At 31.9% G+C, this 17299-nt stretch overlaps 1 long non-coding RNA gene across 4 annotated transcripts; it reads left to right on the top strand.

Moving 5' to 3' along the window:
* The first annotated feature begins 6508 nt into the window (after positions 1–6508).
* Positions 6509–7366, top strand: LOC149901556 (uncharacterized). Of its 4 annotated transcripts, none has more exons than XR_016457640.1 (3): positions 6509–6621; positions 6750–6930; positions 7273–7366. It is a non-coding gene; the product is annotated as an uncharacterized LOC149901556 (long non-coding RNA). The 4 variants fall into 4 exon arrangements; XR_016457641.1 differs by having other exon boundaries at positions 6527–6627; XR_016457642.1 differs by having other exon boundaries at positions 6528–6611.
* Positions 7367–17299: the final 9933 nt, after the last annotated feature.

Below are 17299 nucleotides of genomic sequence, written 5' to 3'. Positions count from 1 at the left end.
TAATCGGATAACAATTTAGGACTAGATTTTTTAGGTAGAGGAATAATGTGGGCATCTTTCCAACAGTTAGGAAAGGTCCCGGACGAAAGAGAGAAGTTAAGGATATGGGTAATGGTGGGATTAATTATATCGAGGATAGGGATGAGCATTCTACGACTCACAAGGTCACAGCCGGCAGCGTTAGAGGCGATGGACAATATGCTTTTCTTAACATCACAATCGGTGAGTTGACTAAAACTGAACGGGGGAAATTCTGGAGTTGGAAGAGAAGCAAGGTTATCTAGTGTGATTTGTTTTAAAGTATTGTTGATATAAACTGAAGATGAAAAATGCTGATTTAAATTATCTATATTGACATTGGGAGAGGACAAAGAATGGGAATTTTTACCAACTCCTAGACTTTTTAGGAAGTTCCAAATTTTGACAGAGTCGCCGTTCTCGACAGATGAATGGAAATGGCGTCGTTGTGCGTCTCTACACAATATGTTGCAACGATTACGAATTGTTTTGTATTTCTCCCGGGCATCGTCTGTTTTTGCAGATTTAATTTTGGCCTTAGCTCTATTTTTCTTATTTAAAAGTGATTTAAGGTCAGGAGAAAGCCAAGGAGCTGGAGTATGTTTTCTCTTCACAGGTCGAGTGGGTGCGTGTTTATCGTATAGGCCAATTACAAGATTATTAAATAAGGAAACCTTGCCATCGATGGATTCGGCATCAACGACACTCTGCCAATCACACAGCTTAGCATCAGCAGAAAGCTGACTTAGGTCTATCCCAACAAAATTACGTAGCATAATAGTAGAGGGTTTGAATTTAGGAGGACGAAGGTTATAGGACAGATAAAGGAGATCATGGAAGGAAAAAGCGTCAGCAGGGCATTGACCGTACTTAGCTACAAGACTAGGTGAAGATACAATCATTAAATCAAGGAGGGAGGGATTACAGCCGGGAAAGAAATGGGTAGGATTAAGTGGAAGAACCTGGAGACTGTGGGAGTTTAGGAGGGAGAGTAACTTCTTGCTACGGCTGTCGCCTTTTAATAGACATGTGTTGAAGTCACCCATAAGGATTAAATGATCATATTGGGGAGAATAAAGGTCAAGGAGGTCTTCAAAACTGGAAAAATAATCGATGGAGAGGGAAGGACTATAAAAAACACCGACAAGAATTTTGGAATAGGGCAGATGGACTTCAAGGAGAATATTTTCGGTGGAATTAGGGGGCGGGGGTTGAGGAGAGGAAAATACCAATTTATAGGGAATATGGGAACGGATGTAGATGGCAACTCCACCACCGCCTCTCACAGTACGGTCGTTGCGAATAAGGCTGAAGCCTGGAAGGGAATATGCGGATGAAGGAAGATTAGGCTTGAGCCAGGATTCAGAAATGAGGATCGCGTGTATGTTGGTGGAAAGGAATGAAGTGAGTAAATCGGGAAAGTGGGCAGGAATGCTTTGAGCGTTAATGTGTACAACATTAAAGTTTCTCGGGACATCCAGGAAAATAGAGGAAAGAGTTATATCAAGAGATGGCGGAGACACACTACGAAAACTATCCTCACTGCTGCCAAGAGAATCGGAAGAAGGTGAATCTAAACAATCAATAAATTCGGAACTATCGTTAACAGACATTATAATAATATAAACATAAATAAATATGTACTATAATAAATAAAATATAAGAAAAAAAAAATATATATATATATAAATCGCTTCAATACCCCTAACCCACCGGAAAAAAAAAATAAAAACAAAACAAAAACAAACAAAAAAACGACATTTACAAATAATAAAACATAAATTTGAAAAACCGATAAACGCATAGTGAATGTTAAGTCTTATTTACAACACTAATTCCATATGACAGCTGTACGACTTGACATTTGACAGCAGAAAAAGAAAAAAAATATGACATTTAAGTAAGGTAAACAATAATATAAACTACCGTGCGAAAAATTTGTGAAAGCTATAGAATAATATGTAGAAGTAATAATATAATAAAATTATAACTAAACAAGAAAACGAAATATACAAAATATGAGACACTAACTTAAATGATGAGAAAAAAATACAAATACAAATCTTCTAATATTATATGGGAAGACAGAAGTTTACAATCTTTAGAGTTATTTGTTAATTAATAAGGAAAATAAGGAAAGGCACTATTTAGCTCTATTGGGTCTCCTATTACGCGCTGCACCTTTGACATCCATCGACGATGAAGAATCAGTCTTCGCAGGCACACTGACACAAGGCTTATTACCAGTATCACTCGCAATGGCCTTCAGATCAGCGTTGGTTTCAATACGGTGGCGTGAACCATCAGGAGCAATCACATAAATGCGACCATCTCGAGTCCAACTTTTAGTGACACCAAACCGCTCTCTAGTGGCCATGAAGAGATCATGCCGGTGCTTAGTAAGGAACTCCGATAATGTGACGCCAGATCCCTTCAGCTTCGCTTTGGCTGACCATAATTCTTGTTTCAAAGACAGATTGTTAAACTTCAAGAGAATAGGTCTCGGCTTGCCATCCTTCAGAGATCCCAATCTGTGACATTGAGTTATGCAGTCCGCAGACAAGTTAGGAACCTTCAAATGTTTGGACATCAACTCAAGAGAAATGGTGATGGGGCTTTTATCAGTATCTTCGGCTACACCATGAAGCAACAATATCTTCCTCCGATTTCTCATCTCTAAGCTGTCATACATTTGACTCAGAGAATCAACTTGGGTTTGAAGGCATTGAAGTGATGTCACAACAAAGGAACGGAAAGCAAGGAAATCAGAGGCCAGACGAGATGGAGGACTTGCCAGAGTGGTAGTTGAAGTGGACTTTTGAAGTTCCTGCTGGAAATCTAGCATTCTTTTGTTGAAGAGTTCAGACATTTGTGCTAGAGACTGTTGTATTGCCTCCATAGTGAAATCAAGTTTGTGAAGTGATGAAATCAGCAAAGTTAAGGATTATTATAGTGGTTTTTTTTTATGGAAAATATAAAAGTACATCCGGTGAGTGTTTTAGGGGCTAACTTATAGCATAATTTAATATTTATTCAATTCAAAAGTATAGAGCAAGAAAAAAGGCGTGCTTACTTTTTTGACAGCTACCCCCAAAAAGCCCTATGTTCCCCTATGTTCTACACAATGGGCAGCGTTGGCGCAACAAATGATCGTCGATGTTTGCGGCAATTATGGCCTTTTGAATGAATATCTATAATGACAATTATCATAGATAATACTGTATATACATATAAGAAAATTATCGATCTTAGACATTTAGTACCTCTACTCTATCGGGATTGCCTCTACTCGTCTAAAGATGCCCATTGTAAAGAGGGCCCACTAGGGCTGATTTATCACTCCTGAATCTACATTCCAAATTGCCTTTAGTTTAATAGCAATATTATTAGCATAGGCTAAACCATAGAAATCTAAATAACATGTGTCTTGTTATTTAGATTTCTATGGGCTAAACATATTTTATGATTAGTTTGCAAGATAATTCACAATAATAATTTAAAATATACATTTTAAATAATTTTTGAGCAACAAAATAATTGTTGTATTACCAACAATACACTTCTTAAAATAATTAAATATCTGCAAAACTCCTCATTTGCGCGTCTTCCATAACTTAACTCTGTATAAACTTTTATTATAGCCAGCTTCGCTTAAACGTGAAGTTGGTTATTTTACTAGGTGAGAACGCGGGCTCTTTATGATATTGCCAAAGCCTTAGCATTCGTGTTTAACTTCAGGGGGGTAACCGGCATCTCTTATAGCAAGCTTATTATAACATTACTATGTCTTTTCGTACCGTGACACCCTTAACGCAAGCTTGTTGCAGCGTTAAACTGATTTTGTTTTTCTAGCAATTTTGATGACGTCACTCGTAATAGTTCACTCAATTATTGGGACCGGTGCGAACTGCGATCTATTTGACAATTTGACAGTTATCAGATAATAATAGAACTTTACATCGGCTTGTTCGAAGAAAAGGTTTTTATTGGGTGGAGCCATTAATTAAGAGAAGAAGAAGAAGAAGAAAAGGCTTCAAACCTTTTGATTTAAGCAGAATCGTGTACCTAAATAGTAAACAAGTGCGTAATCATCACGAGTCCCTATGAGATATGGGGGCATCATATGAACAATTTGAAAATACAATATAACCTACAGATTTATCTGTGTAAGATAAAAGTAATGTAAGTACCATACCTTATGCAAATCTATTTAAAAATACGTCTGTATAAGTACACATTCTCCACTTGTTATTTCTCTGTATAATAAAATGCAACTCTACTTATTCCCTAAACATAAATTTTATCTAATACTTAATGTAAATCTATAAAAGATTGTTTATTATTTCTTCATGATTCAATATATTTTATCATGTTATTATTTACCTATATAGAATATAAGACTATAAAAGTAAATCTACACTCAAATGCACTACCCATATTATACTTATGTAATCTGTTGTTAAGGATCTCATTTAATTTTGAGCAATAAAACCATTATTTATTTCCAGATTCTACAATCAATTCCGAGCACATAAGATTACCCAGAGTAACCACATGGAAGCATTGATAGTATTCAAGAAGCTATAAAGTGCCAGCGCAACATGAATATATTTTTTTCAATAGGAAGCAATATCATACTTTAAATGTTTAAGTGCAATAAAAAACATTTATAAATCCAAAATCTTTATTTAGTCCTTTTTATTTATTTATTGACAAATCATTTGCTCCTTTACTTCTCTTGATATCATTTATATAAAAAAAAGTGATAAAACATGGAAGTATTCGAAATTAGATTCAATTCTATTTAGCTTAAATATTTATTAAAAACAATTAGGTAGATATATATAACTCAAATCCAAATTTGTAAGTAAATAGCATATTAAAAACACCCTTGATTAAAAAAATTAAGTTTTATTTATAGTAAGTACCAACCTTTAAAACTTAAAATGCAATAAACAAAAACTTTATATTTACATCACAATGAATAATTCCTACACTAATAGATTAATGGTATTTATATTTTTATTTTAAATTTAAATCAATTATTGTATTTGCATAATAAAGAGTAGATAAATAATTTAAAAACTTGCAGTACTTATGTATACTTTTAATTTCATTTTTATTAAACTTAAAATGAAAACAATGTAGGTACTATATTAAGGTACAATTAAATTTTTACATTTTCAGATGTATGATACAAATATGAATATTTTAAGTGTAGACATGGTGGCGCCTCCCCCAACTTGAAGTTCTCACTACCACATGATCATCTCCCAAGCCGGTACTTCCTTGTTCAATGTTTGGGCAAGCCGGCAATCAACATAACTGTGAAAGATAAATTGGACTTAAACTGATTCTTTGTTGCTTTAAAATTTAATAAGTACATTTAATATGTTTACTTTTATTATTAATCCATCAGTCCTCGGAATCACAGACACAATAGAAAATCTATTGTGTCGCGCCCCGATCGGGCCTTACGGTGGTCAATGGGTTAAAGGGCTTGTCATGGTGTATGTAATTTTAGATGTTTTTTTAAACAATGTCGGTATAGTTTGTTAAATAATAAATACTTTATTTGTTAATCATTTTTCAAGTATTTTAACATTTTAGTTGTTTATCTTGCAAATCTTAATATTGTTTTAAAAAAAAAAGTTAAATGTGTAGGTGTGTAATTCCTTACAAAACTGTTAATATAAGTATCTTCTAACCAAACATAGATAGGTTTGCTTATAAATTAATATAAATATTTACTTTTGACCAGCTGCTCTAGTTTTTGTGAACTCCCAAATCATTTGCACTTATACTTTCAGAGAATTCTATCAACTTCGTCTCAGCATAACTTTTAACTCGTTAGGAGTTATTTATGTACCTTTGTCTTTGTAACTTCAGGGTCAGGGAGCTTCGCGCATTCTGCACAATGTTCTGCTGCAAGTTAAATAAAAATTACTTCAATTAACAATAATCAAAACAGACGAAATCATGCAAAAACCAATACTTTATTCGTAAAAATATATCTGTGTTGTCATAAATCGTCCAATGTTTTAGATATATTTATTACTCGTATATTATCTTACCTTGCTATTTCAATTGCTCTTTCATGCCTCTTTCATGCATTCTTTAATGCATATTACTTATCTTTCGCAATTTTTCAATTTGATTTATCCAAATTTCAGTTAATAATACGAGGACAGTGATTATGACATTTGGATTTTTGACGTTTAATTTTCAATCACCGCCATTTTTATAATAACAACCTTGTTTTGTTGAGTTCACAAAATAATCTTACTTTATTTTGGTACCGGGAGCCTTTTCAACATGATTACTATACGATTGCCTACAATGTCCAAAGTTGGTCCAAAGAGCGAATGAATTCCGAAGTTTTGTCTATTTTTTTAAGATTAATGGCTTGGCTACAAGGCTTTTAGGCCAAGTCGTAATGATTTGTATCGAACATTAAACGTCAAAAATCAAAATGTCATGTCACTGTCCTCATAATTCTTATTATTATCTAAAATTTCAGATAAACTTAAACTTAAATATGTGAATCTCATCTCTGGATAAATGAGAAAGTGCGAAAAAGCAATATTGAAATAGTAAGATAAAGTACGAGTAAGGACGATTTATGATAACAGACTACAGAGATATATTTTTACGAATAAAGTTTTGGTTTTTGCATGATTTCGTCTTTGATTATTGTTACTTAATTGAAGTAATTTTTATTTAACTTACAGCAGAACATTGTGCAGAGTGCGCGAAGCTCCCTGACCCCGAAGTTACAAAGACAAAGATAGGTTCATGAATAACTTCTAACGAGGTAAAAGTTATGATGAGACGAAGTTGATAGAATTCTCTGCTGAAAGTTTAAGTGCAAATGATTTGGGAGTTCACAAAAACTAGAGCAGCTGGTCAAAAGTAAGTATTTATATTAATTTATAAGCAAACCTATCTATGTTTGGTTAGAAGATACTTATATTAACAGTTTTGTAAGGAATTACACACCTACACATTTAACTTTTTTTTTTAAAACAATATTAAGATTTGCAAGATAAACAACTAAAATGTTAAAATACTTGAAAAATGATTAACAAATAAAGTATTTATTATTTAACAAACTATACCGACATTGTTTAAAAAAACATCTAAAATTACATACACCATGACAAGCCCTTTAATAATAAAAGTAAACATATTAAATGTACTTATTAAATTTTAAAGCAACAAAGAATCAGTTTAAGTCCAATTTATCTTTCACAGTTGTGTTGATTGCCGGCTTGCCCAAACATTGAACAAGGAAGTACCGGCTTGGGAGATGATCATGTGGTAGTGAGAACTTCAAGTTGGGGGAGGCGCCACCATGTCTACACTTAAAATATTCATATTTGTATCATACATCTGAAAATGTAAAAATTTAATTGTACCTTAATATAGTACCTACATTGTTTTCATTTTAAGTTTAATAAAAATGAAATTAAAAGTATACATAAGTACTGCAAGTTTTTAAATTATTTATCTACTCTTTATTATGCAAATACAATAATTGATTTAAATTTAAAATAAAAATATAAATACCATTAATCTATTAGTGTAGGAATTATTCATTGTGATGTAAATATAAAGTTTTTGTTTATTGCATTTTAAGTTTTAAAGGTTGGTACTTACTATAAATAAAACTTAATTTTTTTAATCAAGGGTGTTTTTAATATGCTATTTACTTACAAATTTGGATTTGAGTTATATATATCTACCTAATTGTTTTTAATAAATATTTAAGCTAAATAGAATTGAATCTAATTTCGAATACTTCCATGTTTTATCACTTTTTTTTATATAAATGGTATCAAGAGAAGTAAAGGAGCAAATGATTTGTCAATAAATAAATAAAAAGGACTAAATAAAGATTTTGGATTTATAAATGTTTTTTATTGCACTTAAACATTTAAAGTATGATATTGCTTCCTATTGAAAAAAATATATTCATGTAGCGCTGGCACTTTATAGCTTCTTGAATACTATCAATGCTTCCATGTGGTTACTCTGGGTAATCTTATCCCTAGTGCTCGGAATTGATTGTAGAATCTGGAAATAAATAATGGTATTATTTCTCAAAATTAAATGAGATCCTTAACAACAGATTACATAAGTATAATATGGGTAGTGCATTTGAGTGTAGATTTACTTTTAAGTGTTTTATTATATAAATAATATAACATGATAAAATATATTGAATCCAGAAGAAATAATAAACAATCTTTTATAGATTTACATAAGTAGGGTTGCATTTTATTATATAGAGAAATAACAAGTGGAGAATGTGTACATAAACAAACGTATTTTTAAATATACTCTTAAGATTTGCATTGGGTATGGTACTTACATTACTTTTATCTTACACAGATAAATCTGTAGGTTATAATTGTATTTTAAGATTGTTCATATGATGCCCCCATATCTCATAGAGACTCGTGATGATTGCGCACTTCGCAATAATAAATTATTTACACGATTCTTCTTAAATCAAAAGGTTTGAAGCCTTTTCTTGGAACAACCCGATGTAGTTATGTTAATTTTGCATTTTTAATATAATAAATGTATTGTCTTCTTTAAAAGCTTCATTTATTAAATAGATTTCCAACTACATACGTTTCACTTAAATTTGATGTGTATTCTTTTAATAATATTGAAAATAATGTTATAAAAGTTCCATATTTACAACTTCACTAAAATTGCTTAAAACTGTCATTAATGACATTATAACAAGAATGCTAAATGTCAAAGAGAGCGTGCCGGTTCCAATTTTTCGATTGACGTCTCGAAACCGCTCGAAACAGTCTTGTTGCAATTGGTTTTCATATGTTTTAGAAGGTCCCGGTGCCAAAAAAGTAAGATTATTTTGTGAACGCAACAAAACGTACCCATAATAAGACTGTTATTCTAAAGGTGCCGGTTACCCCGAGCTGTCTACACAGCGTTTCATAGTTGGAAAAATGGGTTTTTAGTTGTTTAAGGACAATGGAGTAATGTGTATACTTTAGACAAGTACGGTGGTTGACGTTAAATTATTGCCCCCCTAGTCAAGTGGCTTTCTGTTAGCGTAGCGTTCAATAGAATAGACTACGAATGTATGAGATTGACGTAGGCTGTAGATACGTAAGCTGTAGATACGTTTATCTACAGCCTACGTCAATCTCATACATTCGTAGTCTATTCTATTGAACGCTACGCTAACAGAAAGCCACTTGACTAGGGGGGCTTGTATACTTTAGAATGTTATTTTTTAAGAGGTTAATATATTTGGTAGTTGTAGGTATAGTTTAGTTTCTTATGAAGATCCCTTAAATGGTGCAGTAGATACTGTAATTGATAAGCCATTGGAGTCAGAAACATTTTGTTAAAATAATTTTAATATATTGTGTCTATTAAATTACACTTTGTACTTTAAATTGTAAAGTAAGTCGTTAGTAGAGTCTCTATTTAAACATAAAACGAATGTAATGTAATTTAATTAATTAACCGATTTTATATTATTATTAACTAGCTTACCGCCCGCGGCTTCGCCCGCTTTGTCTAAAACCCAACTTGAATCACTCTATCTATTAAAAAAAACCGCATCCAAATCCGTTGCGTAATTTTAAAGATTTAAGCATATAAAGGGACATAGGGACAGAGAAAGTGACTTTGTTTTATACTATGTAGTGATTAACTGAATTCATATACCTATCATAAACTTATTATATTAATATTTGCTTTAATCGAAACAATGCAAACGATTCTTAATGTCATCTCTGAAATAATGGTAATTTTAGGGTAACCACCAATAACTATTTCAGTATATTTAGTAATTGGGCATAATCAATGTAATTGGTATGGTATGTTCCACTTGGTTCTTTTTAAATAAATGCTCCTAATATTAAATTACGCTTTATGTCCACCAAATACCAATCCTTAACACTTTTACTCTATAAAGTAAATATAGCGACCAATTATTGAGCTATAAATTTTAAAAGCAAGTTCATTTAAAGTGAAACATTTATTTATTCAACTAAAAATCCTTCAGAAGCGCTTTCGAAACGTTTAAATACATACAATACTACAGAGCCGGCAAGGAACACTGTCTCTAGTTGTTCTTTTGAATTCATATCAACATTGTACACATTATTTTAACGCGGAAATTTGTAAGAATGTATGGATCGTCTATCAAACAGAAACAGCTGATCAGATCTGGATGAAGTTTGATACACAGATTGTCTGTACTTATACGACTTTTTACCCCGAAAAAAATTGAGTGAAGCTATCTGTCTCCGATAGTTATATTTTCTACTATTTTCGGTTATAACATTTTACCAGTATTTATAAAAAATTATTTAATCCCTATAAGCCACAGTTCCAAGTGGAACACACCAAAACCAGCTACGTAATGGCGGGTTTATAAAATAACAATTTGAATGAAATTTTAGTTAACAATGCGCGATAGTAATAATATAACATTACCGATAGCGATGTTTCAGATTAATTGCCAGATTAAATTAATGTATTGTGTAATTGAATGCATGTAAATAGATGGCAAGTTTATGTATTCGTGAATATTCATTTAGGAGATTTATTTTGTTGGATAGACGTATTATCTATTTATTTATTATTTTTCTGTAGCAAATCAGTGGAAAGTCGAAAGCACACCCTCCATTCGGTCTTGACAGAATACCAGCGCTGTAGTCGCAGCTTGCTGCGACTATGGCAGAAAGCTGAGTCAAGACCCTTTTCTGGAAATGCAGTGCACACACAGTACCAGATTCTCAACAAACATGGCGTCTAATTTATGTCTAATTTTATGTGTCGTACTTTCTTTCTTTTTCTATTATGTGTTTGCTTCTTGTGTGTGTACCTTTTTCTAGAAATAAATGTTTTTTCTTTCTTTCTTTCTTTCTTTCTATTAGTGTAATCGGTGGTATTAGTATACATGGGTCGTTTTAGTAAGGTGATGTAGGACAACAGCTAAGATAATTTGTAAAGAACAATTTATTAGCTATTGATTTAAAAAATAGATCACCAAACTGATTAAGCTCTTGACAATATTATTATTATTGATTCAAAAACTCATGTTTATTTGCAAATGGTTATCACCATTTTTATTTGCGCTGTAGGATAGATATCACAATAAACACTAGGTATAGATATTTTATTAATTATTACACATTTTCAGGGATTTTATATCCCTGTTTTGAAAGGTATAAGATAGCATCTATCTTCTTGTTCTTTGTAAGGCATAGACACACATTATTGCCAATATAGATGCAAATTAACAATAATATAGGAATTACATGCAATTCCATAGAACTAATTGTCATCGTAATGCGAAATTAATTCACATAGAAGATGTTTACACTAAAGTTCCTTACGTAAATGATTCAGTATTGCTATGAATTTTGAATTCAACAGGAAATTGTAAAAGCAAGCACGTTTCGGAGCTACGTCGCAAACTTGGGACAAACACACGAAATAAGTTTATTTCGTGATTGTTGCGGCAAGCTCATAGTTGTTTTATTTATGTTTTGAATGATTTATTAATTTCAATTTTGTTTTATTGTGTTTTATGTTTCCTTTTGAGAAATCAAAAATTTGTATTCGTGCAATTTATTACCTACATAAAGTAATATATTTTTAGGGATTGTATAAGTAGGTATATCTCTATCTATAATATATATATATATATATATATATATATATATATATATATATATATATATATATATATATATATATATATATATATATATTATATATAAAAATGAAACCCGTTTTCCTTGGTCACGGCATCACGCGTGAACGGCCGGACCGATTTCGATAATTCTTTTTTATTATATTCCTTGAAATACGGGGATGGTTCTTATGTAGAGAAATGTAAATAAAACGTAATAAACCATGAGCGAAGTCAGTGCGGACCGCTAGTTATTTATAAGGGTGCACTCACACACATCAGTCACCGTCACGGCACGTCACCGGACAGGATTAAAAAAAAATATGTATCAATAGTTCTAGTATGACTCTGTTCCCACACGACAGTCGCCGGCACGAAATCTATCAGTGACATCACCGGTCAGGCACGTCAAATAATCTTTCCATACATGTATCATACTTTTATCCCCACTCACCCGGTGCCGTCACGTCTCAGTTCAGTCAGCGTCGTGCTACCGTCAATAATTGCTACATGTTCTCTAGCGTGACACACGTCGAATCACTGACTAACCTGATGTATGTGTTCAATGATTCAGTCAAACCGGCGACGTGACTGACGGACAACATGACGGTGACTGGTGTTTGTGGATACGTACACAAACCGTCACCGATCAGTCATCGGTGACTTGACGGTGACTGATGTGTGTGAGTGCACCTTAAACGATATTTTATGGCTCCGATTGGTTTTAAAGTGATGATGATAAGTATCTGATGTTTTTTAAATGATGTTTTTAGTTAAGGATTGGACTAGTGTTCATATAATAATAGTCTACTTAGTTAAATATCTAGTTGTAACTCTACACTTGACAGTTTAATAAACAGACAACTTCAATCTAAATAGAATGAAATGAAATATAAAGTTTTCCGAGCAATTATGATTATTTATTATTTAAATTATATTTTCATCTTTAAACTATGATCTCTCTCGCATTTGCAGGAACTCATTTAAACTTAATAATTTATAATTAAATTTATTCATCAATAAATATTCTTATAACTCGAATTTCTTATTTCTTTGAAACATACCTACAAAGTAACTACAAGCGCTTACAGCGCTGTCTAGAAAAAATACTACGACATAGCAATGACCATAATTATTTCTTCATTCCTTCAAACTTGGGCATAAACAAAAAAATCTCTTTTGAATGAAAACAAAGCAGTCGCTAAGTTTTTCGAAGGAAACCGTCCATTTAATAGCCGTTGAAAATTCTTGGCTAAAACAATTCTTTATTCTTGATTGCTCGGCCATTGTTTTCAGCGATTTAATCAAAACAGTTGGATAAATTATGGCTTTCAATGCGAGGTTATTTTTGTGGCTTAACGACATCGTTTAAGGGGGCGCATAAAGCAAAATAACCAATCTTCTATTAGATGATACGTGTAATATGCAAGACCAAATCTAAAAAATAAAATATATATCAAACTAGATGATATGTTCAACGATTCTGTTTAATCAAAAACATAAAATATTAAAATTTACTCGATAAAAAAAATCACCAAGTTAGCTCTAATTTTCACACTTTTACGTTTTCTACTTGACATGGTAATACTTATTATGATTTTTTTTTCATAAACAATTATATTAAAACATTTGCAAGATATTTGTCAGAGCATTTTGTGTAATTACTTTTAGTTTTGGTTTTATCTGCGATAAACCACTTTTGGCGCTCTTTTTTTCTCGAGATAAACGTTTGATTTTGTCACGATAAAAGTGGTTTATCGCAGATAAAACCAAAACTAAAAGTAATTACACAAAATGCTCTGACAAATATCTTGCAAATGTTTTAATATAATTATTTATGAAAAAAAAATCATAATAAGTATTACCATGTCAAGTAGAAAACGTAAAAGTGTGAAAATTAGAGCTAACTTGGTGATTTTTTTTTATCGAGTAAATTTTAATATTTTATGTTTTTGATTAAACAGAATCGTTGAACATATCATCTAGTTTGATATATATTTTATTTTTTAGATTTGGTCTTGCATATTACACGTATCATCTAATAGAAGATTGGTTATTTTGCTTTATGCGCCCCCTTAATAAGCTTCTGGATCCGCTGAATTGTATTTTAGGAGGGATTTAGATCAAGTAAATGTAAGAGTAATTAATTTTAGATACATTTTGTACTAAGAACAAAGGATGGAGAATAGCAAGTGCGAATTAGTTGTAGATTAATTTAATGAAATTAATTGTGAGTTGGTCTGTTAATATCGAACATTAATTATTTCGAAATGGTATTACGTAATTTAACTACAGGCTGTTATGTTTACTATTACGAAGGTACATTCCTATTAGAACAAAGCATGATGCTTATTTTGACACAAAATCCGTAAATAAATGATATAGATTTCTATTATTTAGGTACTCGTTTATCTGATTGACCCATTTCCTTGTACCTATAAGAGAATAGCTGTGCCCAGTTATACCCGCATTGCTCCCCTCCTATTGGTTTTAGCATGATGAATGATGATATATCAAATAGATATAGCATATAGCATTTACATATATATAGCATACAGCTTTCCTCAATGGGCTATCTAACACTGAAATAACTTTTTAAATCGAACCAGTAGTTCATTTGCAATAGCAAATTAAATATATTAACAATTAAATATAATTGTTCTAAGTACTTTAAGAGAATTATAAACAATCCTTCTCCAGTATAAAGCCATGTTAAATTAATTCTATGAAACATACACATCCCCTTTATAAATCTACCTAGAAAATATAAAGAAGAAATCTTTTTAACACTGCTTTCTACAACAAAAATAAGCAACCCATATCACTAAGCGTTAATATCAAAAACAAAGGGTCGTTTGCTTGAAAATGCATTGAGTTTCGTTTAAAATTTGTGGACAGTCATTACACTTGGAGGTAAAGTGGCCCCGGAGGTTCAACGAAAAGAAAAATCGGTCAAGTGAGAGCCGTACTCACAGCACTAAGGGTCCCGTTCAAATAAACTAAATAGGAACTGTAATAAAGATTACTAATCCAATTTATGACCGTGCCAACTATTAACAATGTTTTTTTATTATTTGTTGTTATAGCGGCAATAGAAACGCATCATCTTTGAAAATTTCAACTGTTTAACTATCAAAATTGATGAGGAATAGTCTGGTGACAGTCAGATGGACTGACAAACAGATAGACAGACAAAAGATAGAGCTCTAGAAAGACAAATAGAGCGAAGTCTCAGTAAAAGAGTCCGGTTTTACCTTTTGGGTACGGAACCCCAATAAACGATATAACGTTTTTAAAGTTACGCTTGCAAAATTAAACCTAGTTATTTTTAATTAGTTCTGTTCGTTGCATTGTATTTTGTGATTTCACTTATAGTCCAGTCTGTGGGGAAATGTAAAAGCCTCTGCTCTACAAAAGGTGGCGTAGAAAATGTTTTGAAACGATATTGTTTAGGTATGAAAGGTTAATAAAAATCCAAGTTTTCGACCTTGACGGACCCAGGCGCTAGCCTCCATCTTGAATTAAAGGTGCTAAAATTAGGTATATTTTAAATAACTTCTCAATTGTTTACTAAATCACAAAAGTGTCTATGAGGGGTTCAAAGAAGACAAAATTACCTACATTTTTTTCATACATGATTATTCTGTAAGTAAGGTAAAAAGTTACAAGCGACGGAAATAATAATATTTACAGAAATCATATAATTTTAATTTTGTTTAAAAATTGTGCAGAAATCTTTTTTTATTCTTTTTGATGGCCCGGGCTGGTTAATGGTGGCTTCTTCATTATCGTCGCTGAAATTTTCTGTTTCATTGTCTGTATTTTTAGTTTCCAACCATGAAATTTCGTCGATTAAATTTACTTTTTATTGATAACTTTACGAATCGTTCATATCGGATATCTTCTAAGGATTCCTTATCCATGTCCCCTCCGTAAAAATTTACTAGAAAGCGTGCTCCAGCGTCTTCGATTTCTTCTGGTCATGATGACGCAATTTCATGGTTGGAAACTAAAAATACAGACAATGAAACAGAAAATTTCAGCGACGATAATGAAGAAGCCACCATTAACCAGCCCGGGCCATCAAAAAGAATAAAAAAAGATTTCTGCACAATTTTTAAACAAAATTAAAATTATATGATTTCTGTAAATATTATTATTTCCGTCGCTTGTAACTTTTTACCTTTAAGACTTACAGAATAATCATGTATGAAAAAAATGTAGGTAATTTTGTCTTCTTTGAACCCCTCATAGACACTTTTGTGATTTAGTAAACAATTGAGAAGTTATTTAAAATATACCTAATTTTAGCACCTTTAATTCAAGATGGCGGCTAGCGCCTGGGTCCGTCAAGGTCGAAAACTTGGATTTTGATTAACCTTTCATACCTAAACAATATCGTTTCAAAACATATTCTACGCCACCTTTTGTAGAGCATAAATACCTACAGACTGGATTATTAGTGTTTTAATGGATTTTTACCGCGCTTTTTGTTTGAATAAGTTCGCTTTGGGAAACGTTTTACTGTATGGAAAATGCAATTTAATTTATTCGGGTAATGTGAACCGTATTTCAAGTTTAAGATGCTTATAATTTTAGGAAACGGTAGAACAGTACGTACTATTTTTACAATTATGCAGATTTAATCCCTAAAAGAAATTTTATTTTCGAACACGTGGAAATAGGAAAATGAACCAGGAGACACAACATAGCACAAGTACGTCAGTACTTATATTATATGCATTGACTTTTTTTTTATAGTGGTGCATTGACTCCTAAGACCGCTCAATGTAATTCTTACTGAGATAATTTTTAATATAAATAAAAGTTACCTACACATCGAATATTCTGTCGTTTTCGGCAAGATCGGGATACAACAATAGAAAAATTTACTAGGCATATAATAAAACACCACTTCTATAATGATACTATTGATTTCGTTATTTAAATATAAATATATATAAATATTTAAATGTAATTATACAACGACATAATATTATATTATAATGAAAAGTCCCACGTCAATATACATTAATATGGTAACAGCATGATCCATCATATTCAAATGAAGTGCTTGACTATAATTAAGATATTCATATCTATTTTGGTATACAAACTATATTCAAGGTCTATACTCATTAAATACTATAATATCAAAGCTATAATTTAGGCCGGGACTAACTTTGAAGGCATAAACACCTTCATTATCAGTTCACAGCCGAATAATAGCGTTTATATTGATAGACCATGCTGATATTCAAAGCGGTTTAGGCGTTTTGTATACGCACGACTGGGATATGACATTAAATTAATTTTAAAAAGAAAAAAAAAACATTCTGGGATTTATTGATCATTTTCATAACATAGGGTTATTGAAATATGGAATATAGTACCTACTTGTTTATAAACCACACACCTAATTTGTTCAAAATTCTCTGCTTTGAAAAAAACGTAGAGCTCTTACTGTATGTTATGATTTCTGAAGATTTTTTTTTACAATAAAAAGACGTATGGCACTCGGGGACTGCCGCGGTAAAGCTATTGCATAGCATGCCTTCAAGCCACACCTCCGAGCCCGTCGGAGTGGGG

The sequence above is a fragment of the Colias eurytheme genome, chromosome 16 (assembly GCF_061535395.1).
Source record: "Colias eurytheme isolate Ceu_HAF_F1 chromosome 16, ilColEury1 Martin Lab GWU primary, whole genome shotgun sequence".
Taxonomy (NCBI): domain Eukaryota; kingdom Metazoa; phylum Arthropoda; class Insecta; order Lepidoptera; family Pieridae; genus Colias; species Colias eurytheme.
This window is presented reverse-complemented; position numbering and strand designations above follow the sequence as displayed.